The sequence below is a fragment of the Acipenser ruthenus genome, chromosome 42 (genome assembly GCF_902713425.1).
Source record: "Acipenser ruthenus chromosome 42, fAciRut3.2 maternal haplotype, whole genome shotgun sequence".
Lineage (NCBI taxonomy): Eukaryota > Metazoa > Chordata > Actinopteri > Acipenseriformes > Acipenseridae > Acipenser > Acipenser ruthenus.
The window spans coordinates 3,035,420-3,062,501 of record NC_081230.1 but is presented as its reverse complement, the minus strand read 5'-3'; the positions used below and the strand labels follow the sequence as shown (position 1 = coordinate 3,062,501).

The window sequence follows — 27,082 nt, the reverse complement described above, 5'->3', positions numbered from 1 at the left end:
GGATTCAGACAACTACTGAAAATATCCCCAAGTGGTCTTGCTAATTTTTGTTTTGGGTTAAAATCCATGATGAGACACTGAGCAAGTTACTTTACCTCGATTGCTTCAGTAAAAGTTGAAATGATTGTATATTGTACTCTAAATTGTACTGTAATTCTTTGAATGTGCATATTTTGTAACGACTGTAAGTTGCCCTGGGTAAGGGGGAATCGTCATGTAAAATAACTCATTGTAAATTGCTTTAGTAACAAAATAGATTATTATAATTATTCAATTAACATATATGAATGTATCAGCAAAGACCGTATTTCTTACAAAAACAGCTGACAGAAAAATGAGTAATATTTTCCTTTATGTATTTATTTCAGATCAAAAGGCCAATGTACCAACGTAAGTGTTATTACAATAGTGTGAAGCAATAGGATTCAGGGTTCTTTGTCTGTTTTTTTAAAAAAAATAAACAATTGTATGTATTTATCTAATGGAAAAACAATGTACATTTTAAAATGATTTATTTAATGTCTATGTCTTGCTTGCTGTACTGAAATGGCTGTCAGCAAGTTATATTTTCTTGTTATTTCTGGTTTATTTTAGTGACAGTAACACAGCTTCACCAAAAAATTAGACAACTGTCAGATGAAATTTGCCAAGCTGCTGGTCATTTATCAGATTTAAAACACACGGTAAGCACAGGATGGACTTTGTAAAGTGAAGGGCAGTAAGAGAAAAAGATTCACAATAATTAAACTGGTTAACCCTTTGAGGCACAGTAGCTTACATTTTTGTGATATAACTTAAAAAAAAAATACAGCAAACTGTTGTAATTTCAGAAATGTTCAATGCTTCCCTACTCTAAACATTATTTCACATAAGAAACAAAACTCTGAAAAAAAGCGAACCTGTAACAGATATTGGATGATTTTGCATACATGCAAGAAAACACAGATTCTGCTAAATTTAGCAACTGTGAGGTCACTTATTTTGTCTGTTTCCAATTTTGTCCACTAGAGGGCACCACCAACACATACTAAACAATGGTTACAGCAAGAAATCACACTACATTTTCAGGAAAAAAAAATGAAGAATCTGTAGTTTCATAATTAAACCACTGCGGCTCAAAGAGCTAAAACCTCAATTATCCAAACACCTCTCTTATCCGAGCAATCCGCTGGTAACCCGTCTAGCTGTCTGCAGTGCCTTTTTCTGACCAGCAAGAATGTGTGTGTGTTTAAAGGTAATGGCTTTGGGTTCCTATATTTTGTTAGAAAGAGTTGGGAAAGTGCAACACTCAACTCACTGTGTCTGCTCACATATTCTAAACGGCTCACACATTTTAACAGTGGGTGCGTTAAGTATGTGAGCCGCTCAGAAAGAACACTGATCTGATTTGAAATTGACTTAATGCTCTGCTACACGAAAGCGCTGAGCGATGTTTAAAATGGCGAATAACAATTCTTTACTCATTTGTATTTCTGAGGTTATGGTAGATGAAATAGCCCTGAGTTTGGCGCTCTGTTTGGACTAAACCTCATATCTGGCTATCTGGTGTTTAATACCAACATTGCAGGACTGATCCAAAAACGAACAGTAATCCCATACATAAAGAAAATACATTTTCAACATATCTGTAAATATATATGGATCATTGTAACAGGGCAAGGAGCCCTGTACATTTAAATGTGTTTTCATTTTCGTTATTGTGCATTGTCATGTTGTATTATGATTTTGTATAAGTATTTATTTATTTAAAAAGACGGCGTGTGTGCGTGCGTGCACGTGTGTACATTCTGGCAGAGGCGAGGTTTGGCAACTCAAAAACTCGTGCAGAATGCAGCTATGGGATAATCATCTGATTGGTAGCTGGTTAATCCCCCGGCTGAGTATATAAAAACCTGCAGCTCGCTGCGCTGGGGTGGGTGTTCAGAGTGAGAGCTATATTTAAAAGGAAGAACGGATAAGGATCAGTGAAGGCAGTTGCTCAGCCTGACCTTAGCGTTTGTTTGCATTCGAGATATATTTTTGTTGAAAACTTTTCTTTTGTGTTTTTGGTTTAAATATTTATTTGTATTATTGTTTGAATAAATGGCGCCGCAGTGTCTTTTGCCCTGCAGTACTACTGCCTCGGTTCTGTGTCCTGCATTCTGGCCTGACGTCACCACTCGCCAGCCTGTCACAATCATATATGTTTCATATATATATATATGTATGTATTTGATATATTTAAATATGTTTCATATATGGAAAATGTAGGAACAATGTATGCATTGTAAAGCTATATATTTTAAATATATTAAATATATTTCCTTTCCGTATGGGATATAAATGGCACCAGTAATAATAATTATAAAACAGCTCTAAATTTTGAAAAATGAAATAAAATGATAAAAATTTGAAAACAGCCATTTGTTCCATCTTATGTATTAACTTTATGAAGTCATACCAATTCATCATCGGTGACTTCAGTGTGAATTAGTCAACTCTTCCTATCGCCTCCACTTGTTTCCTGCAGGTGTCCGTTCCATCCACTCACTCTGATCTCTGATGAGAAATGCTCAGGAGCGCCCTGAGCGGCTCAGTGACAGCAGAACTGAGCAAACCGTTAAAGTGATTATTTTACTGAGCTGCTTTGAGGAGCTCACCTACATCACACACTCACTGTTCATGTGTTGCCTGCATGACCAACACCACTCAGTGTACCCTGCCAAAGTGACCAAGTCAAAAAAAATACCCAAACAAACGTGAATGAGTCTGAATGAAAATAAACCTAAACCAAGAACTCTACTAATGAACTGTATTGTTCTGATTAGATTCAGGAACATGGCAAACATCTGAAAGAAACTGAAGAGGCAACACAGTCTTCTACACGTGAAAACAAGAACCTGCAGGTAGGACATGAAGAATAATGGACAGCTCATTAGACGCCAGTGCACACATACCCGTTATTACCGTGTTATTACTGCGTAATAGTATGGTAATAACCCAAATTAATTGGATAAATGCCAGTTTCATTGGAACTACCAAGTATTATTACTATTGCTGGAATAAGTATGTAATTAAAGGGGAACGTTTTTGTGTTTGTGTTACATGTTCCCATATGTTTAAGTTGGTTGTGTGTATTGTTTTTATTCATTTCTTCTGATATCCTGACCACTATTGAATTGCAGTCTCTGGTGCTCTGTTCGGAAGAACTCTTCAGAAAAACTTTAGAACTACATTTCCCATCACCACCCTCATCCATACATGAGCATGAGAATGAAGATCTTCTGAAGGGTACATGTGAAGTCATCTTGGAAATAGAGCAAAGTGGACTGCAATTGAATAGTGCAGAAAAGTGGTCAGGATGTCAAAAAATAAAAACAATACACACACACCTTACTTAAACAGTTGTAGCAACATGTGGGAACACGTAACACACACACACACACACACACACACACACACACACACACACGAAAAACCTTGAGTTCCCCCTGAAATGCTGTGGAATTGGAGCACTGTTTGAATCTTTCTGTTTTGTCCTTCACCTAAAAGGGCATGTGTGAATATCTACAGCGTGTGAACGAATCCGCAGAGGAACAGCTCAGAGCCTCACAGTCTGCCCTAGAGCAACACAAGACAAAGCGGGCCAATCAAGAACAACTGGTAAGTTTGATCAGTTAACAAGTTTACTGCCTAGCAATGTAGTTTCTATTCACTTACTCCGATATTAACATAAAGATGACACCTTGTTTCTTAGTTTCACTGTATCCTCTTTTATTTTGAATAGATTTCTGAGATTCAAACATCCATTCAGAGCTGCGAGAAGATCTTTGAATCATGGAATGCAGAGCCATTGAAGGTATGACTGGTGTTATTCTGTTGCCCAGTTAAAACCCAGGGAATTGTGCACAGAAAAAAGAGAAATTATGCAAAATTATCCAAAATTAAATGTATGTTTTTTGTTTTCAAATTAAATTAAACGCAACTCTATGTAAGCCTTCTTTAGAAATATATGCAGGCATGTTGTGTGTGTGTATATATATATATATATGCATAATAACACATATAGTACATTGTATCACAGTATCTACTGTGGTGCTCTATCATTCCTTGGACAAAAATGAAAAAAGTGACCCAGCAGGACTGCATACAGGTGGTAGAGTACAATTGGCCAAGCGGCGCTCAAGTGTGGAGGGTTTCAGTCGACAGAGTAATCCTTGTCTCATCACTACACACCAGAGACTCCTGTGGTAACTGGGCACCTGCGAGCCGGCTGTTTTTCAACCAGAACTGCATTTCCTTCGACCCGATAGATAAGGTTGACTTCACGGTGAAAGAAAGAGTGAAAGAAAGCGGATGGCCTGACAGCTTGAAGCACGTTTCGGTGGACGCATGTGCTTGTTATCGCCTCTCACTTGGAGTCAATGGGAGCTGCAGTGGTTAGACATGGTCTCCATCGCTCAATGTTCCCTTAATTGAACAAGAGTGACATAACACTTACTGGAAAAGCAACAAAAAACACATTAAAGGCATTAAATCTCCAACGCTACACTCATATTGCATATATCTAAGTTGGTTTGATGTTATCTAGAACAAGATAATTTGGTATACTGGCTATTTAAAAGATTTGATCTAGTTTTGTATCCGTATGTAAACTATACCATTTCTTGGATATGAAACCAATTTAGGAAGCAGGAGTTTTGGAAAAGGACAGTCTTGAAGAGGCTGAATTCCGGGCTAAGCTGCAGTGGACTCTGGAAGAGAATGAAAGATTAAACCACGAGAAGGAAGAGGCAAGTAGAACTCTTGTATTCTGTACAAGAGAACACACCTGTATATGTGTAGAGCACTGGACTGCTCTGTGCTGGAACACAATGTTTAACACTGAAGGATTCTTGTTTTCTAGCTACTGAAAGAGGTGAAAGACGGGGAGAAACAACGCAGTAAGCTTACTGAGGAAATGAAAATGCTCCAAAAGATTTCCAAAGATATGGCAGATTCCATAGCCTGCAAAGACTGTGACATTGAGGTACACCACTGCTTAATATAATATATAAAAACAAAAGACTACTTCTTAAGTGACCTGCTGACAAAGCTGAAAAAGACAAACTCGTCAAATCACACTCGAGTGCTCCGCCAGTCAGCAGCCAGACTAAAAGGGGCAGTATTGCTGGAAAGAGAGAATGTTCCTGTATACGTAGTTCAGAAACAAAAAGTACATCCTCCAAATTTCTCTTCTTTGAAAATCGAAATCGCCGTAAATTCAGGCCGATACTGTAACTTATTTATTAAATGTTACTTATTTATTTCACTTAAAATAGAGCATTGCCACTCCTTTCTGTTCACTAGTTATAGTATTTTTTTTTTAATCTCAAATGGTTTTAATTCAATGTAAATGACTCATTTATGAAAACTGTGTATGACTTTGACTGCTTACAATCTACAGGCTTTATATGAGCAGATAAGCAAGCTGGGAGGGCTGAAGGCAGATGCTCAGTGTGAGACTCTGACGATTCAGGAAGGAAATGTCAATGGTGAGACTCCAGGTGCAGTGTAATCCCCGAGCAATGCAGCAGATAACTGAATATTTAAGGGGGTGGGGGCTAGAGTAGTGGTGCTAAACTGGCCCTTAAGATCTAGTCCATCTAGTCCAGTGCAAGGATTTTACTCCATACTCTCTATTCTAATTCTAATTCACTGAACCTGTTGATTAATATTAAATCCGTATTAGTTGCTTTTAAACCACCTAAAAGTGCTAAATACGGTTTGTGTCCACACTACAGAGCGTTTAATGCCGTCCTCGAGAACCAGACTTGAGACTACCTCAGGAGGTGGTTTACAGTCCGGTTCTAAATAAGGTTGCATCAGTTAGTGCGTATTATCATATGTCTGGACGTTGTAATACTGATCTACGTATTGTGTATCCTCCAATATCCCAGAATCCTCAGTTTAAGTGTGGCGCATGGCTATTGCAAATATTTACAATTCTTAAATGATTTCGCGCAAGAAGTTCACAATGTGACGTTGAACGCAGTTTGTTTATGAAAGATGGTTAATAATTTCATAGAAGACGGTCGTGGGTCCTGCATGATACAGCAATATTTTTTTTAACTTTTGAGGAACTGAGTTAATGTAGTGTGAGAGACAGATCATTTGAAATGTGTATAATTAAAGTATTAAGTTATAAACATATAATGATATGGAGATAGACTGGAGAAATGTTTCATTTCCGTGTAGGCTATAACTAAAAATACCTCTTTGCATTTTTTTTTTTTTTTTGCGTTATGGAAAAAACAATGCCTCGATGGTAAAAAAATAAATAAAGTGAAATAAGAGAAATAGTCTTAAGATGTTTCATGCAAACAGGCACTGCCTTAGGGGAACTGGGTGTAAACTCCGGTGTCAGGTGGCGAGCTGTGACTGTTAACATCAGAACATTGTAGGAAGCAGGTTTTAGGTCAAATAAATGTTAATTAACTTGTAAAATAAACGTTATTTAAATAAATTACATATAATAGGACCTACTGCCATATGTGACTGCATTTTTTCAGGAAAGTCAGAAGCACAATTTGTTCTACTAGCATAGAATCCACATTTTCTTGTTTGCAAACACTAGCTAGTGCATGGTGGGATAGTGTATTAAGTCCTATTAGCCACTGCACTGCTAGAAATGAAACCACACTATTTTAATAATGTGTGAATGCATTAATACTGACTAAAGAGAAGGGGGTATTTCAGTGTGGGCACTCTGAGCTAGACTAATCAGAACGGTTTTGAGTTGGGTTCTCGAGATCGGTTTTGTAGTGTGGACCTGATTAGAATAAAGAGCAGGACTGGTATGGATGTCGAGGGCCAGAGCTGAGTACCACCAAACTGGAGTTTGAACAAACACATTTACTCTTTCAGAGAATCAAATGAAGAAGACAGTTAAACAGATCAACATCGTTTCACAGGTAAGTCTAATTCATTCAAATTCATTCTAGTCCATTTGAATTAACTGGCTTTTGTAATTAAATAGCTATCCTTTTTTTAAGCATTTGAAGGTGATTATTTTTTATGCTGCTTTTATTAAATTGCTCTGCAATTTTCCACTATTAATAGATTCTTAGCAGACATTCTTATCCAGGGAGACTTACAATTATTACAAGATATCCCATCATTTTTTACATATAATTAGGCATTTCTAGAATTTTCTTTTTTAACTGGAGCAATCTGGTTAAAGTACCTTTCTTAAAGTTACAGCAGCAGTGTGTCCCCCACCTGGAATTAAACCCTCCAGTCAGATTCCACAGTCCTAACCACTACTCCACACTGCTGCCCACTATTGAGATACATTATACATGTGCTGGGCAAAAACGAAATAAACTACACTAAGCATGCATTAAATAGGGTGGTAAAGACGTGTTTTCTGAATGTGTACGATGTACCTCTCCATTCATTTAAATCTAGATCCAAATCACAGCAAAGGCAGAAGAACGAGACAGAAATCTGGCCAAACCAGCAGATGAAGAGAAAGCCAGACGTGAGATGGAAGGTACATGTCCTGTTCGCTTTCTTGCTTCTCTAATAATGAACTCCCTCCCAGTTATTACATTAGAATTACACTGGGGATCTGTGTTACAGAGAAAAGAAGAAACCTGGAGCACAGAAACCTCAAGACTGCCCAACACAAACTGGAGATACTGAGGGATCTGTATGAGCAAACATGGAACACTCTCCGACAGTGAGTATTCATGCTGCTGGGAGGGGCTACAGAGGAGACTCAACTGCCATTTTATGGACATCTGAAGTTGTGAAGCACTAAAGGAGACTTGAGATCAATGACAAATGTTTCAGCTCCAAGTCGATTTCAATAGAGTCTTAAGAGTTGAACTTCACCTTGTTAAAGGGGAAATAAAGTTGTTTTGTGTGTGTTACTGTACATGTTCTCATATGTTGCTACAACTGTTAAAGTAAGATGTGTGTATTGTTTTTTTGACATCCTGACCAATTTTTGACACTATTAAATTGTAGTCTACAGTGCTCTGTTTCCAAGATGGCTTCACATGTACCCTTCAGAAGAACTTCAGAACTACATTTCCCATCACCCCCCATCACACATACAGCAGACGATGAAGGGTACATGTGTCTTGGAAACAGGGCACTGTAGACTGCAATTTAATAGTGTCAAAAAGTGGTCAGGTTGTCAAAAAAAAAAATACTGTGGAGTATTGGGGGTGTTACCGCATATACTCTGCAGGTCAAAGGACAGAGGGCTTAGTAAGGTTGTGAGGGCGGGGTTTCAGTTAGTAATATGACGGTTTGTAATGGAGCTGGTGACACATGTGGGATGTTAATCAAGTCATAAAGAAAGAGTTCAACAAATAAATACCTCTGGCGTGAACAGTTTACAAATACACACACCTTACTTACAGAGCTGTGGGGAACTTGATTTCCCCTTTAATGAATTCAACTGTTTTGAGTGGTTAATAGCTGTGGATAACAAGTCTAAAATCTTTCAGAAAACTCCTTCAGGAAGAGCACAGGCATGGAGAAAAGGAGGAGAGACTGTTTGAAGGCAATGGAAATCCAGTACAGGCAAACAAGGAACTAAAGATTTACAAGGAAAGATTGCACAAAATCCAGGAGAAACTAAAGAATACACAGTATTCCTATGCATACCAGGTAGGGCAGAATATCAGATGTGAGCAGCTGTGGACTGCTATCAACCTTCCTGCTGCCTATCCCATGATTTCAACTTGCTGCACAGGTTGGTCAAAATCTGCCAATCCCCCCTGTGCAGAATAGTGTGGAATGCTCTGTGCATTTGCAAACTTTATTTAGCTTTTTAGTTTCCCTTTCTGCTGTTTTCAAAGAAATGAATGTTATAGTTTGTTTGGCAATCCGTCATGCCCTCCAACTAAATATTGGTTGTTTCAGCAGTATACGTATACCCTTTAATGGAAAAAATCTGTATACAGCACATGGGATTGCACTGCACACAGCACTGTATATACCTATATATCTTGCAATGAGAAAGCACCACGTTTGAAATTGCAATACACAAATGATGTTGTACAGTTTACGTGCAGTCATTGTTATGGAAAGTAGAATCATCTTTGTGTACAGTGTTACTATACTGCATGTTAAAATATAGCACTATGTGTTAATCATTGAACCTGTAAGAAATACAGATATACTGTAAACATGTATCATGTCAACAACAGAAACTATTGTTTTGAAAACTGTCCAAAATGTTTACCTGGGGGCTAAGAATGAAAAATCTGAATTAGAGAGAATCTTTGTGTTACATGTCCCCATACGTTGCTACTGTTTAAGTAAAGTGTGTGTATTTTTAATTTGTTTTACATCCTGACCACCTTTTACATTATTAAATTTCAGTCTACATGCTCCGTTTCCAAGATGGCTTCACATGTACCTTTCAGAAGAACGTCAGAACTACATTTCCCATCACCCCCATCATTCATACATGAGCAAGAGGATGATGGGAACTATAGTTCTGACATTCTTCTGAAGGGTACTTGTGAAGCCATCTTGGAAACGAAGCACAGTGTAGTGCAATTTAATAGTGTAAAAAAGTGGTCAGGATGTCGAAAAAATAAAAACACACAACTTACTTAAACAATTGTAGCAGAATATGGGAACAAGTAACACACACACACACACACACACACACACACAAACTACTTGAGATCCCCTTTGAATTGCAAAGTTCACATCTGTGTTTTCGATGCCCTGACAGAAATGAATCTTCTCTCTTATAGAATCTGTCTTGTGAGAAGGCAGTGCATGAGAAATGGGTAAGTGTTTTGTGACTCCTCCATTTCACAGAACAGTGCTGATCTCTTTAAGCATAGTTGCTTCCTAATGCTACCCTCTATCCCTCTCTGTATTGTCACAGCTTCAGAAACGAGCTGCTGAACGGGCTCTGCAAGTGCAGAAGGATGAAAATGCAAACCTTCGACAAAAGTGCGTCCGCCCTGAATTACATTTTGTATCATTTTACATTGTCCATTAAGGTTCAGTGGCTGAAATAGTTTCCTATTTTTCACACTAGTCGAGGCTCACATCAGGCTTGGGAATGTGCAAAGAGCTTCTGCAATTCGATTGACCCCCACCCACCGAGTGACACAGAGCCTCCCCCAGCACAGCAGTGAGAGCTGGTTTTATTACTGCATTAATATGTACACATACTGCCTGTTGATTAAGAACTGCTATATATCTTTTTCATTGCACACTACCGGTGGAAATGCAATGCATATTATGAATTGAATGGTTAAGTGGTGTGCACAATGTCTTTAATTCTATAAGTCAGGCCATGTTTTCATTCATTATTTCATACATGTATTTTATAAAAATTTGAGAATACAGTAAATGACCTCAAAATGCAAAGCTAATCTGGGTGCCCCACATAATGTGTAAATTTATTAGAATTCAACAGCTACAGTATATACAGAGCTTGAGGTCATCGTTCCTTTTGGTTCTTGGCAGATTATAGTTAAGGAGAATCTTTTTTTTTACCCCTCAGAGTGACTGCTTTTATTACTCTTTGGAATATAGAATTATTTAATGTTATCACTGCTAATCTTACAAGTTTACAAACTTCAGAAAGGTCTTTAAATCAATAAAAAGATATGTTCAGTTAAGCCTAAGGAGGTACTGAGCTGCTCTGATTGTCTGTAAGGAACTATTTTATCTGCTTAAAGAGTTAACTAGTTCACTTTTATTGCTTTAATGGATTTGAATTCTATTCTTTGCCCAGGAGCCTGTGTCCAACCTCTGACTGCAAGTGAAACTCCATTGGATGATCCGGTAAAGTCAAGAGATTATTAGATACTTATGGGAATGACTTTGTGTGGTTACTCTTTCATTCTGTCAGTCTTTATTAACTTGTTTTTCTGATAAGGCTTTGAACAAACTGTCTATTATTCAATCTAGAAATTGCTGCACATCTTTCTGGAAATGAAGTTGCTTTGTTTGCAAGGGGATGCATGTTTTTGTGAACTGCAGTTATTGATGCTGATGAGTGCTTTGTGTTTCAGAAGAATGCAGCAGCTGGAATCCCATCATCAAGTCCAGGCACACTGATGGCAGGATCTTCCTGTTCTGCTTCTTCTAAGAAGAGATCTGCCCCCCAACCAATAAATGCATCTGCTTTTTCATCTGTGAGTGGAACTGCTGCTCAACCAATGAAGGAAGCTGCATTTCCTCCAAATAGACCTGCCATTCAACCAATGAATAGACCTACTGGTCAACCAATGAATGAATTCCTATCAATGAATAGACCTTTCCATCCACCAATGGATCGATCTGAAATTCAACCAATGAATAGACCTCCTTATCCACCACTAGACAGACACACCTATCCACCAATGAATAGACCTCCTTATCCACCACTAGACAGACACACCTATCCACCAATGAATAGACCTCCTTATCCACCACTAGACAGACACACCTATCCACCAATGAATAGACCTCCTTATCCACCACTAGACAGACACACCTATCCACCAATGAATAGACCTCCCCCTCCAACAGTAAATAGATCCACCTAACTAACCACTCAACCAGTGACTAGAATGCCCCCCTCCTTCAATGAACAGACCCACACCTCCATCTTTCTCTAATGAAGCTCGACAAGGTCAGATCTCCACACCAAAGAGCAGCTCTTCCACAGCACCACCATCGCCAGGCAGATCTACTCCCCCAATGTGTTACTGGAGACACTGCAGCAGCTCCAGTGACTGCTCCAATTCCTCCACTTTCTTTCATTTCCACCCATGAATTACTCTGCAGATCTTCAGGCTCTGTATTCAACCAAGCACACTCAAGAGCTTTGCAGTAGAGTCTGACATGTTTACCAATTGTAATAATCTTGTTTAAATGAATAAATATACCATACCACTTCCTGTGTCAGACTGTGCAAACCCTTCAGCAAATATTGCCTTTCAAATTTCACAGTAATCCTAACCACATGCCTGTGTCATAAATGATGGTAGTATAGTAGTAATAAGGAGTGACAGCTGGTGTGAATGAGTGGTTATGAAGGACTTTTGATGTATAATTCTACAAAGTTATAGAATATAAAGAAAGACATTCCAAGTTCAGAAAAAGTAACTGCGTAAACCTGTTCCCTAACTGTGTGTGTAAAGCATAAGGGCTGGCTTTTGAGAGTCAAATTTCATCACATTTGGAAGTATTTGTGTAATACATTTCTATGTTTCCTTCAAATTATTCAATAATGTTCTGCACGTGTCAGTATTTGGTTTTTACTACTGTTATAATAATAATATTGATCATTTTAAAGAACATATGGTATATGTTATTTCCATTTGACTTTCCAAACATTATCCATCTTGTACTGATGGGAAGCTCGTCAATCACAGTTAGGAGCATAACAAGTAGAAGGGAGTCAACATCATCAGTGAGTTGAGGTACAAACCGAGCCCATTTATTTATTCGGTTTGTAGTAGGAATGAGACCATACATAGTCAGGTCACATGGCTCCTTTCTCTAACATACATGTTAGAAGATTGGATTTTAGCTTTACCAACTAAACCAGGAGGTACTGTATTAGAGTCTCCCGAAGGCACCTGGCTCTCCCTGCACGCGTCTCCCAACAGTATAAAAATGTATTAAGGAGTGACGATGTCATCAGACTACAGGATAGATGAACAGACAGTTCACAATTTAAAAATAAGAAAGATTTGTTTATTTCATACACATAACTCTAACTATTTATCGGCTAATCTGAAAAATCAATGAAAAACAATTATTTCAAAGAATTAGATAAAACAATGGTGGAGTGATTCAAAAACAAATAAACAGTACTGTACACTGGTGACTTGAAGTCCAGTATATTTAGTATTCCAAGTTATCGGTTTTCTTTTTCCAGCTCTTTACCTCCCTTTAAACATTAATTAACAGTTATTAAGTCAATAAATGGTATATTTGATAAGTGAAATGTTATTTAAATTAGCAGAAGAAAACGAACGCAATGAAATTCAGCAATGATTAGACTGAGCCCGAATGAAATGCAGGTCCGGAATCAGGCAAGATCAATGCATGTCCTTTTTAACTCAATCAAAACATAGAAGGGTAAATTGAACCAATGTCCTTTGGTAATTAAATATTGATTAAGAAAGTAAATCAGCTCAAAATATGTTTATAGGGACATCACAGGGTTATCAAAAATAAAAAAAAGCAAAACGCAGAACACTAAGTATACTAGATGTGTTTTTCTGTGTGTTTCTGTTTAATCCAGATCATCCTCCCCCATATTACTCTGAATAATGGAGAGTTGACTAGAATTGCTGCTTAACAATCCAAAGCAGAGACTACTAACCTGCACAGGGGCGCTGAGAGTTTGCACAGATCCTGTACTGGACACTGTCTCTGGATCCAAGTTCAAATCTGGAAGGGGATTCAAAAGAGATTTTGTGATGACAGGAACAATAGATTTGTTGTGTGTTTTAATAAAGGCCAACACATGCGGGACATCAGTAATTTCAATCACAGATTCTAATCTAGAAACCCACTATTCCACTCAAAACAACACAAACAATTGTATTTTTGTTATCCATATTAACCCTTCAGCTATGGCTGTACTGTAATTGCATGTGATCTAATGCATCACTATACAGGCAGGACGGAGGAAACTAGAAAGAACACTATAGACACCATTTCTAGTATATCTGAAGAGGATGAATATATAAGGATAGGCTTAAAAAAGCTGAAAAAAACTTCATATTTCATAAAATTAAAAAGTCTATTTTCATAACACCAATTTGTTTTCCATGTGGCAGGGCTTTTATCAAGTGAGACGCTGGCTTGGTTTAAAATGTCATGACTTATCTTCTACTGTCATGACTTATTTAAGGTGGTATGGCTGACTTACAATTTTAGATAGTTTTGGTTTATATTTAATTTAACAATTCCTGCTTTGAAACTTCATGTTGTATTTGATTGTTTTTGTATAATTTGTTATATTGTTATTCAAACATAAACTAAACAGAAACCAAAACTATCTAAAATATTAATCCAGCTGTACCACCTTAAATAAGTCATGACAGTAGACAAATGTCCTGAAAGTTTCCCCGCATGTAAATCAAGTCATTGTTTCATGGGGCTTCATCACCAGGCTGGATTCAGAACTTCCACCCTGAGACTGCTGATAGTTCACACATTACCCTTGCTTGTAGAACAGCAGGCTTGATAGAGAAATAGAATAATAATAATAACATGATGATGTGAGCAGCAGGCACCTGGCTCCAGCTGGTATCCTTCGTTGTGGAAACTGCCCTCCAGCTGCACACAGGGAAGAGTCTGCAGAGCGGGGAAAAAAAATATCACAATGGATTCCAGCATCGCTGTTCATTAATGGAGTGGAAACATTCAAGTGTACCATTCGAGGCTTGTGGTTTATTGGGAAATCTGTCCTGAGTGAAATAAAAGCTGTATAGCATAACCTATTGTTCAGGATCCTCTTTATACAAATCTTTACATACAACATGTAAATATGGTACTTAAAATATTAACATAACACTACTTGTTAATTACTACCTGTCAAAATGTAACTTCTAAAAACAAAATCCATTTCATAAACAACAATCAATAATTTGACTATAAAGGTAACTAGCCTTGGGCTGCATTCTTATCCAATGTATGCTGATGTTTGAAGACGTGGCAGGAAATATTACCCCACTTCCCTGCTCACTGAGTGAACACTCCATGCCAGCCAAAGAAAGAAAGGAATGAATTATTTCATAGCAGCTAGCCTTATATGTACTGTATATATGTACTGTGTGTATATATATATATATATATATATATATATATATATATATATATATATATATATACAGACGTGCTCAAATTTGTTGGTACCCTTACAGCTCATTGAAATAATGCTTCATTCCTCCTGAAAAGTGATGAAATTAAAAGCTATTTTATCATGTATACTTACATGCCTTTGGTATGTCATAGAATAAAGTAAAGAAGCTGTGAAAAGAGATTATTGCTTGAATTATTGCTTATTCTACAAAGATATTCTAAAATGGCCTGGACACATTTGTTGGTACCCCTTAGAAAAGATAATAAATAATTGGATTATAGTGATATTTCAAACTAATTAGTTTCTTTAATTAGTATCACACATGTCTCCAATCTTGTAATCAGTCATTCAGCCTATTTAAATGGAGAAAAGTAGTCACTGTGCTGTTTGGTATCATTGTGTGCACCACACTGAACATGGACCAGAGAAAGCAAAGGAGAGAGTTGTCTGAGGAGATCAGAAAGAAAATAATAGACAAGCATGGTAAAGGTAAAGGCTATAAGACCATCTCCAAGCAGCTTGATGTTCCTGTGAGAACAGTTGCAAATATTATTAAGAAGTTTAAGGTCCATGGAACTGTAGCCAACCTCCCTGGGCGCGGCCGCAAAAGGAAAATCGACCCCAGAGTGAACAGAAGGATAGTGCGAATGGTAGAAAAAGAATCGGTTATGTTTTGGGGCTGCTTTGCTGCGCCTGGCACAGCGTGCCTTGAATCTGTGCAGGGCACAATGAAATCTCAAGACTATCAAGGCATTCTGGAGCGAAACGTACTGCCCAGTGTCAGAAAGCTCTGTCTCAGTCGCAGATCATGGGTCCTCCAGCAGGATAATGACCCAAAACACACAGCTAAAAGCACCCAAGAATGGATAAGGACAAAACATTGGACTATTCTGAAGTGGCCTTCTATGAGTCCTGATCTGAATCCTATCGAACATCTATGGAGAGCTGAAACTTGCAGTCTGGAGAAGGCACCCATCAAACCTGAGACAGCTGGAGCAGTTTGCTCAGGAAGAGTGGGCCAAACTATCTGTTAACAGGTGCAGAAGTCTCATTGAGAGCTACAGAAAACGTTTGATTGCAGTGATTGCCTCTAAAGGTTGTGCAACAAAATATTAGGTTAGCGGTCCCATCATTTTTGTCCATGCCATTTTCATTTGTTTTATTATTTACAATATTATGTTGAATAAAAAATCAAAAGCAAAGTCTTATTTCTATTAAATCTGGAATAAACAATGGTGGATGCCAATTACTTTGGTCAGTTTCAAGTTATTTCAGAGAAAATTGTGCATTCTTCGTTTTTTGTGGAGGGGTACCAACAAATTTGAGCACGTCTGTATATACAGTACTGTGCAAAAGTTTTAGGCAGGTGTGAAAAAATGCTGTAAAGTATGAATGCTTTCAAAAATAGACATGTTAATGTCACAGGGTGACAATGTTTATAATTTATTTTTTTTGTTTTTCAGCACTTTTATTATAGGTATTTTAAAGCACCTCATAGGATTACTGTATTAGTTTTATATTAAAGGAAATGAAAGTTTAGGAACCATTTGATTGTGAATAACAACCACGTTTATAATATACAAATGTTTTGGGAGACTTTCACGATATGATTGAACGTTTGTTAATCGTTTTGCAGCTGCCAGAGGTACACACAGTAAGACTGCACGAGTTATTTGAGAGTTGTTTTGAGCACGTTTTATAAAATGTTAGATTGGTTTGGTATTTTAAGTTCGATTTTGCTTTACTTGGAGTGAATTGTATGTATTATATTTTTATTATTATGATGGTATGCACACGTTTTTTTATTATATTAAATTTGGTCTTACCTTGTGTCTTGGTGTGGGACGGCGTCTAGGCTGGGAAGGAGTTGAGAGCGAGTGATGTCACTTCCAGTGGGAGGTTTTAAGCAATTTCCGCAATGATGCTGGGAAATGTAGTTTGTACAAATACTGTTAATAGGTCTTGCCAATTGATTCGCTCTGGATAGTTAAGGGAGGAGTTTGATGGATATAAAAGAGTGGAGATAGAGACAACGGGAGAACTGCGAGGGACAGGGAGTGTGCCTCGCCAGAGCGCCGGCAGAGGGGAGCCGCAGGAGCCGCAGGAGCCGCAGGAGCCGCAGGAGCCGCAGGAGCCGCAAGAGCCGCAAGAGCCGCAAGAGCCGCAGGAGCCGCAGGAGCCGCAGGAGCCGCAGGAGCCGCAGGAGCCGCAAGAGCCGCAAGAGCCGCAGGAGCCGCAGGAGCCGCAGGAGCCGCAGGAGCCGCAGGAGCCGCAGGAGCCGCAAGAGCCGCAAGAGCCGCAGGAGCCGCAGGAGCCGCAAGAGCCGCAAGAGCCGCAAGAGCCGCAAGAGCCGCAAGAGCCCCTGAGAGCAGAGATGTGGAGAACAGAGACCGGGATCTGAGTGGAATCTTCAAGACTAAATGTATTAGTAGAACAAGCAGGCTGTACTGGAGAGTGGACTCAGGACCAAAAGAGTGCAGTTTAAAAGGGAAGTAGCCGGACCACTTTTAATGATTAGTACATTGCCTAATAGGGTTTATGACCCGCTTGCTGTTTAGGGACCCTAGTGCACCTTTATATTTTCTCTGCTAGAGTGATACCTGTTTTTTTAAAAAGGAGATAAACCCAATATTTGGTATTTGTCTGCAACTTGTAATTTATGGTTTTTACACCTGTTCTATTGATATACATATCTATGATAGAGAGTGGTATTTTTGGGTGTTGCATTTTAAATGACCTGTGGCTATAGGTTGTGCTCTTAAATATATGGATTGGTATAGTTAACTATAAAGAAGTATATTTTAATCTCTGTTGAGGTGTTCTGTGTACTGTATAACTGTGAGTCACTCAGTGCGGTTGCTTTTTTTTGTCTCCAGGGGGGTGCCTGCCAGATCCAGGGAGGAGTTTGGCACCAGTGGGGGGGGGGGGGGTCACTAGCTGCACCTTTTCCTGGAGCGGTCGATGAGGATCCAGTGGTGGTTATTGTGATTTGGTGGCCTGAAATACATTTCTTTTGTATACTTTTGCACCCTAGCAAAAGTAGTGGGTGCTTTTATTATTTTCTTTTGATACTTTGTGCACTAGTAAATTGGTGTGTGCATTGTTTTTTTTATTTTTATTTTTGGTAACCCCTGGTACTATAGAAATTGTATTCATATTTTAATGATTTTTATAAGGATAATAAACATTGTTTATTGCGAAATGGTACAACTGTCTGCCTTTCTTGTCATGGTCGATCTGTTCTGAGTTCCAACTGGTCATAATTACGAACCTGTGTTGTTTTTAGGGTTGCTAGGGTCCTAGTGCCCCATATATATAGTCACTAGGAGGTGTAGTTGGCTACTGTTTGAATTTAAATCCTAAAAGAGTGTCCCGTGACATTAATAGATTATATTTATCAATTAACAAAATGCAAAGTGAGTGAACAGAAGAGAAATCTACATCAAATCAATATTTGGTGTGACCACCCTTTGCCTTCAAAACAGCATCAATTCTTCTAGGTACACTTGCACACAGTTTTTGAAGGAACTCGGCAGGTAGGTTGGCCCAAACATCTTGGAGAACTAACCACAGTTCTTCTGTGGATTTAGGCAGCCTCAGTTGCTTCTCTCTCTTCATGTAATCCCAGACAGACTCAATGATGTTGAGATCAGGGCTCTGTGGGGGCCATACCATCACATCCAGGACTCCTTGTTCTTCTTTACGCTGAAGATAGTTCTTAATGACTTTCGCTGTATGTTTGGGGTCGTTGTCATGCTGCAGAATAAATTTGGGGCCAATCAGATGCCTCCCTGATGGTATTGCATGATGGATAAGTATCTGCCTGTACTTCTCAGCATTGAGTAGACCATTAATTCTGACCAAATCCCCAACTCCATTTGCAGAAATGCAGCCCCAAACTTGCAAGGAACCTCCACCATGCTTCACTGTTGCCTGCAGACACTCATTCGTGTACCACTCTCCAGCCCTTCGGCGAACAAACTGCCTTCTGCTACAGCCAAATATTTCAAATATTTCATATTTGACTCATCAGTCCAGAGCACCTGCTGCCATTTTTCTGCACCCCAGTTCCTGTGTTTTCGTGCATAGCTGAGTCGCTTGGCCTTGTTTCCACGTCGGAGGTATGGCTTTTTGGCCGCAAGTCTTCCATGAAGGCCACTTCTGACCAGACTTCTCCGGACAGTAGATGGGTGTACCAGGGTCCCACTGTTTTCTGCCAATTCTGAGCTGATGGCACTGCTGGACATCTTCCGATTGCGAAGGGAAGTAAGCATGATGTGTCTTTCATCTGCTGCAGTAAGTTTCCTTGGCCGACCACTGCGTCTGCGGTCCTCAGCGTTGCCCGTTTCTTTGTGCTTCTTCAAAAGAGCTTGGATAGCACATCTGGAAACTCCTGTCTGCCTTGAAATTTCTGCCTGGGAGAGACCTTGCTGATGCAGTATATATACTTTGTGTCTTGTTGCTGTGCTCAGTCTTGCCATGGTGTATGACTTTTGACAGTAAACTGTCTTCAGCAACCTCACCTTGTTAGCTGAGTTTGGCTGTTCCTCACCCAGTTTTATTCCTCCTACACAGCTGTTTCTGTTTCAGTTAATGATTGTTTTTCAACCTACATATTGAATTGATGATCATTAGCACCTGTTTGGTATAATTGTTTAATCATACACCTGACTATATGCCTACAAAATCCCTGACTTTGTGCAAGTGTACCTAGAATTGATGCTGTTTTGAAGGCAAAGGGTGGTCACACCAAATATGGATTTGATTTAGATTTTTCTTCTGTTCACTCACTTTGCATTTAGTTAATTGATAAATATAATCTATTAACATGTCTATTTTTGAAAGCATTCTTACTTTACAGCATTTTTTCACACCTGCCTAAAACTTTTGCACAGTACTGTATATGTATATATATATATATATATATATATATATATATATATATATATATATATATATATATATATTAGTTTAGATAATGTGACAGTAGGTGTGTAAGTCTCTAGATGAAAAGAGCTCTGGCCCTTGGGATAGAGCATACCAAAGATACTCTATGCCAGTAGTACTGATTGTGTAGACTCCTATTGTATTAAGTGCCGTTCTACTCTTGTGTGGAATGTTAGCAAAAACTTTAACTAAGAGCAAGTACAAAATACAGGACATTATTCAATTTAGGGACAGTTCAAGTAAGGGCAGATAATAATACGGCGGTAGTTACATCAGGGTTAGTTATGAGTGCAGTGAAAACAGGCACCAAGTAAGGTAGATATATTTCACAGTAAAGACAAATTGAAGAGCAGGATTAAAAACAGATATAACAAGGAGCAATAGTGGGGAGCAGCAAGGTCAGGAGCAGGTACGATAAAGCCAGTTAAAGCGCATTTAAGGCAGGGTGTCACATTGTCCAGAAGGTTAGAGTTGAGGTTTTACAAGTGCTGTCTGAATAGGAGTGTCTTGATGATTAGTTTCCTGGCATCAGGGATCCCTTACTGTATCCATGCATTGCCAATCTGAGTAGAGTGCTGTGTGCTCTGTGAACACACCCCGTCACTGTGAATCTACTCTTCCACTCACCGCTAGAATCTCACCCGGGACATCCTGACTGCAACACATACTATCATTGTTTATTCATTTCTAAGCAGACGCCCTTATCCAGGGTGACTTACATTTGTTACAATTATATCACATTATATTTTACATACAATTCACCATTTATACAGCTGGGTTTTACTGGAGCAATCTAGGTAAAGTACCTTGCTCAAGGGTACAGCAGCAGTGTCTCCCAACTGGGATTGAAGAGTCCAGAGCCCTAACCACTACTCCACACTGCTGCCCAGCAAATAACAAAAATAAGTTAATCCACAGAGTTCCATTCCATTCCCTTAATCCCTTACACATGCAGTCTCATTCCTGGGGATGCCTGCTGCCATGCACAAAGGGATTAGATATTTGCCAAGGTTTCTTCTATAAAAGTTGTTTAATAAACTATATAGCAGGGGTCTCCAACCCTGGTCTTGGAGAGCCCCGATCCAGCAGGTTTTATAGATAACCAATAAATCATCAATTTATAAACACCTGGAACTATTTTGTTATTTTGTCAATTAAGCAGGTGATTTGTGAAATAAACAATTAGAGGGCATGTTGAGCCGCAGCCTAACCCAGCAGACACAGGGTGCAAGGCAGGACTACACCCTGGATGGGACGCCAGTCCATCACAGGGCACCACACACACACACTCACACAGAGGTGCGATTTAGAGTGAACAGCATGTCTTTGGACTGTGGGAGGAAACCGAGGTACCGGGAGAAAACCCACATGAACACGGGGAGAGAACATGCAAACTCCAAACAGACAGACCCCTAGGCTGGAATTGAACCCAGGACCCTGGCGCTGTGAGACAGAAACACTAACCACCACGCCACCGTGCCACCCCCATGTGTTCCAGTGTTTTGAAATTGGTGATTTAGGGAGACCTACAAAACATACTGGATAGGGGCTCTCCATGACCAGGATTGGAGACCACTGCTATATAGCATAGGAGTGTCTTTGCATGAGCTTTGGGTGGGCAACTCCAGAGGGGCCGTCACATTGGCCCTGACATCGCCCTGCAGTGACCCCTGCTGGCCAGGAACTCAAGAGCAGAGGTCAGTGAGGCGGCTCCCCGACATCCACTCTCAAGTTCCTTAGTGAATAAGGGAGCTGGCTTGGCTGGTGGAATCAGAGGACACCCACAGAAACACAACTGGGAAGAAAATTGAGGGATAAAAAACACTAAAAATAATCAGGCACGCAATATTTAAAAAATAGCACCAGCAATTCAATAGTGTAATTTATAGTTGTAGTTGTGTGAAACCAATTAGACACTCACCTTTCATGCAACTCAAATTCTACCTGCAGCTCTTCATTGAACTGCAAAACAGACAGGACATCTACATTAGAGGGGCACTGGCTATTCTGTAAACATAAAGGAAGACAGGCTTATTGTATGAATGTACATTCAAGCACACTGGTATACTGATAGACTGCTAATCATTTTTCTTTCTTATTAATACAATGAATGCACCTGTTTTTGGGAGCACAGCAGTTGCTGTATCCGGAGATAGCCTTTTATTGAAGACGTGATCGTTGTTTTGTTTTTGTAATGTAAACTACTCAGCCTGGCCAGGCCGTACCTCTTCTTTAAGAGTAAAGGTGCACTTCTCAGATTGTCCTGGAGTCAACCCTCCCACGTCACACAGAACAGAGGCGTGGCAGTCATCTTTGAGGGCGTCTTCGTCACACAGGCTGAGCTCCAGTTCATGTTTATTTGTTAGTGTTCTTTCTGATTAAAATGCATATTAGAAACGAGGACGTTTCTTAAGAGAGCAGAGGAATTATGTTGCCGTCTAAAACTGTACTGATAAATAAGGATTCCCCTGGATATTTGTGGTCTTATGCTGCCATCTAGTGGAGTAATAGGGTTATGTATTATGAGGTGAGATGTAGCGGAAGCTGTGAGTCATGTGACACGCGAAAAAGAATAAAAAGAGTTTCTCTTTTGTTGAGTTCACCTCGCAAGCCTGGCTGACTTTGTTTTTGTTTTATTCTGTCAATAAGTTTATTCATTGGCTCGAACGCTACAATAACAGTGAACACAAAAATATTAAAAAGCAATACATCTCAATAATAATAATAATAATAATAATAATAATAATAATAATAATAATAATAATAATAATAATAATAATAATACAGCTCTCTATCTTCATATTGATTATTTTAGTTCTGGCAGCACTGTCCTTAGTTACCATTAAATTATTATGTTTTGCTTTTTAAAAGACTAAAAGGATGACTACAATAAGTTAGAAAGAAAGAAAGAACACTGTGTCCAGCACAGAGAGCCCCGAGTGACTCTCACACCTGAAAGAACACTGTGTCCAGCACAGAGAGCCCCGAGTGACTCTCACACCTGAAAGAACACTGTGTCCAGCACAGAGAGCCCCGAGTGACTCTCACACCTGAAAGAACACTGTGACCAGCACAGAGAGCCCTGAGTGACTCTCACACCTGAAAGAACACTGTGTCCAGAAACAGAGAGACCTGAGCGACTCTCACACCTGCAGACCAGCACTGGGGAGCGCGGTGCTGGATGGAGTTGCAAAGTTTCAAAGTAAAGAAAATGTATGAAGTGCAGCGATCATGCTGTGTTTGTATAAATATATGAAGCGCAGTGATCATGCTGTGTTTGTATAAATATATGCAGTGCAGAGATCATGCTGTGTTTGTATAAATATATGAAGTGCAGCGATCATGCTGTGTTTGTATAAATATATGAAGTGCAGTGATCATGCTGTGTTTGTATAAATATATGAAGTGCAGCGATCATGCTGTGTTTGTATAAATATATGAAGTGCAGAGATCATGCTGTGTTTGTATAAATATATGCAGTGCAGCGATCATGCTGTGTTTGTATAAATATATGAAGTGCAGTGATCATGCTGTGTTTGTATAAATATATGCAGTGCAGCGATCATGCTGTGTTTGTATAAATATATGCAGTGCAACGATCATGCTGTGTTTGTATAAATATATGAAGTGCAGCGATCATGCTGTGTTTGTATAAATATATGCAGTGCAGCGATCATGCTGTGTTTGTATAAATATATGCAGTGCAGAGATCATGCTGTGTTTGTATAAATATATGCAGTGCAGTGATCATGCTGTGTTTGTATAAATATATGAAGTTCAGCGATCATGCTGTGTCTGTATAAATATATGCAGTGCAGCGATCATGCTGTGTTTGTATAAATGTATGAAGTGCAGCGATCATGCTGTGTTTGTATAAATATATGCAGTGCAGCGATCATGCTGTGTTTGTATAAATATATGAAGTGCAGTGATCATGCTGTGTTTGTATAAATATATGAAGTGCAGGGATCATGCTGTGTTTGTATAAATATATGAAGTGCAGCGATCATGCTGTGTTTGTATAAATATATGAAGTGCAGTGATCATGCTGTGTTTGTATAAATATATGCAGTGCAGAGATCATGCTGTGTTTGTATAAATATATGCAGTGCAGCGATCATGCTGTGTTTGTATAAATATATGCAGTGCAGCGATCATGCTGTGTTTGTATAAATATATGAAGTGCAGGGATCATGCTGTGTTTGTATAAATATATGAAGTGCAGCGATCATGCTGTGTTTGTATAAATATATGAAGTGCAGTGATCATGCTGTGTTTGTATAAATATATGCAGTGCAGAGATCATGCTGTGTTTGTATAAATATATGCAGTGCAGCGATCATGCTGTGTTTGTATAAATATATGCAGTGCAGTGATCATGCTGTGTTTGTATAAATATATGAAGTGCAGTGATCATGCTGTGTTTGTATAAATATATGCAGTGCAGAGATCATGCTGTGTTTGTATAAATATATGCAGTGCAGTGATCATGCTGTGTTTGTATAAATATATGAAGTGCAGTGATCATGCTGTGTTTGTATAACCAAGCCGCAAATATACTTTGCTGTGGTTTTGTTTTTTCATTTCTTTAACTGAGCTGCTCACATTGCAGTAGTTAAAACATCTGATTTGATTAGCAGGGCAGCAGCACACACCTGTTGTTACTGCAGATACAAAGCAGGGAGATTTGAATGTCTCCATGACAACAGGGTTCCAGTACAGGTCATGTGATTAGAAAGTTGGTTTCTACAGAATTAGCAATACTGATACAGCGCACAAATAGGTCCAAATAGAGCCCCAGGGTCGAACTCCACTGACTCTATAATGAGGGCAGGGGGATTTTAAACCATGTTCTTAACCTGAATACATCATCGGGAGTGCCAAGACTGGTACAGCATTCAGTGTGATCCCTGTCTGGACAGTCATCATTGCAGAAACCCACTGAAGAGGTACAATGAAGAGCAGATATCCCACCCAGTCACTGTGCATTATACATGGATAAGGACTGGAGTGCCATTGGTATGGATTTGTGGAGATGGTCGGGTCGAGACTGCAAAAATGTCAGGGTTTTAAATTTAGGCCAGAGCTGACCTTTCATTTTTACCTAGCAACAGGAAAGGCAGCCACTCTGACAGGCAGCACCGTCACAGCGCTTGCTGGAGTTAAATAAACCAGAGACCCCTCAATACAACAATCATACAAATTATTACATAAGTGTGCAAATGCAAAACAATATACCACTGCACTGAATGTAATTAATGAACTGCTGTTCACAGTGACGGGACTCGCGTCCTGATACCTCTATCTCTCACAAATAGAAAAGAGGACAACTGGCTTAAAAGTACACTGCAGCGAGCATCACACAAATACACTGCAGCGAGCCTCATGCAAGCACACTGCAGCGAGCCTCACGCAAGTACACTGCAGCGAGCCTCATGCAAACACACTGCAGCGAGCCTCACGCAAGTACACTGCAGCGAGCATCACACAAATACACTGCAGCGAGCCTCACACAAGTACACTGCAGCGAGCCTCACACAAGTACACTGCAGCGAGCCTCACGCAAGCACACTGCAGCGAGCCTCACACAAGTACACTGCAGCGAGCCTCACACAAGTACACTGCAGCGAGCCTCACGCAAGTACACTGCAGCGAGCCTCACGCAAGCACACTGCAGCGAGCCTCACACAAGTACACTGCAGCGAGCCTCACACAAGTACACTGCAGCGAGCCTCAGGCAAGTACACTGCAGCGAGCATCACACAAATACACTGCAGCGAGCCTCACGCAAGTACACTGCAGCAAGCCTCACATAAATACACTGCAGCGAGCCTCACGCAAACACACTGCAGCGAGCCTCACGCAAGCACACTGCAGCGAGCCTCACATAAATACACTGCAGTGAGCCTCACACAAGCACACTGCAGCGAGCCTCACGCAAGCACACTGCAGCGAGCCTCACACAAGTACACTGCAGCGAGCCTCACATAAATACACTGCAGCGAGCCTCACATAAATACACTGCAGCGAGCCTCACACAAGTACACTGCAGCGAGCCTCACATAAATACACTGCAGCAAGCCTCACGCAAGCACACTGCAGCGAGCCTCACACAAGTACACTGCAGCGAGCCTCACATAAATACACTGCAGCGAGCCTGATGCAAACACACTGCAGCGAGCCTGATGCAAACACACTGCAGCGAGCCTCACGCAAGTACACTGCAGCGAGCCTCACATAATACACTGCAGCGAGCCTCACGCAAACACACTGCAGTGAGCCTCACATAAACACACTGCAGCGAGCCTCACATAAATACACTGCAGCGAGTCTCACACAAGTACACTGCAGAGATCCTCACACAAGCACACTGCAGCGAGCCTCACATAAATACACTGCAGCGAGCCTCACGCAAGCACACTGCAGCGAGCCTCACACAAGTACACTGCAGCGAGCCTCACATAAATACACTGCAGCGAGCCTCACATAAATACACTGCAGCGAGCCTCACATAAATACACTGCAGCGAGCCTCATGCAAGTACACTGCAGCGAGCCTCACATAAATACACTGCAGCGAGCCTCACACAAGTACACTGCAGCGAGCCTCACACAAGTACACTGCAGCGAGCCTCACGCAAGTACACTGCAGCGAGCCTCACATAAATACACTGCAGCGAGCCTCACACAAGTACACTGCAGCGAGCCTCACATAAATACACTGCAGCGAGCCTCATGCAAACACACTGCAGCGAGCCTCACGCAAGTACACTGCAGCGAGCCTCACATAAATACACTGCAGCGAGCCTCACGCAAGCACACTGCAGCAAGCCTCACACAAGTACACTGCAGCGAGCCTCACATAAATACACTGCAGCGAGCCTCACACAAATACACTGCAGTGAGCCACACGCAAACATACTGCAGCAAGCCTCACACAAGTACACTGCAGCGAGCCTCACATAAATACACTGCAGCGAGCCTCACGCAAGCACACTGCAGCGAGCCTCACACAAGTACACTGCAGCAAGCCTCACACAAATACATTGCAGCGAGCCTCACACAAGTACACTGCAGTGAGCCTCACGCAAGTACACTGCAGTGAGCCTCACGCAAGTACACTGCAGTGAGCCTCACGCAAGTACACTGCAGCGAGCCTCACATAAATACACTGCAGCGAGCCTCACACAAGTACACTGCAGATGCCTCTCTAGCCGAACTATTTGGAAGCAAAGCACACCCAGGCCAATTCCATCAACTAAAGGACTTTCTATGCTGGTACACTGAATGTAATTTAATTCTACAGTTTATATGTATTTGT

General features: G+C 40.1%; 1 long non-coding RNA gene across 1 annotated transcript in view; it reads right to left on the bottom strand.

The window, feature by feature from the left end:
* The window catches only part of LOC131709307 (uncharacterized), a 19,067-nt gene extending 2,385 nt beyond the window's left edge, over positions 1-16,682 (bottom strand). Inside the window, exons 1-2 of the long non-coding RNA XR_009311476.1 lie at positions 16,642-16,682; positions 13,328-14,307 (exon numbers count right to left, since the gene is read on the bottom strand). This is a non-coding gene — a long non-coding RNA (uncharacterized LOC131709307). The remainder of the gene's footprint in view (positions 1-13,327; positions 14,308-16,641) is intronic.
* Between the last annotated feature and the right edge of the window lie 10,400 nt (positions 16,683-27,082).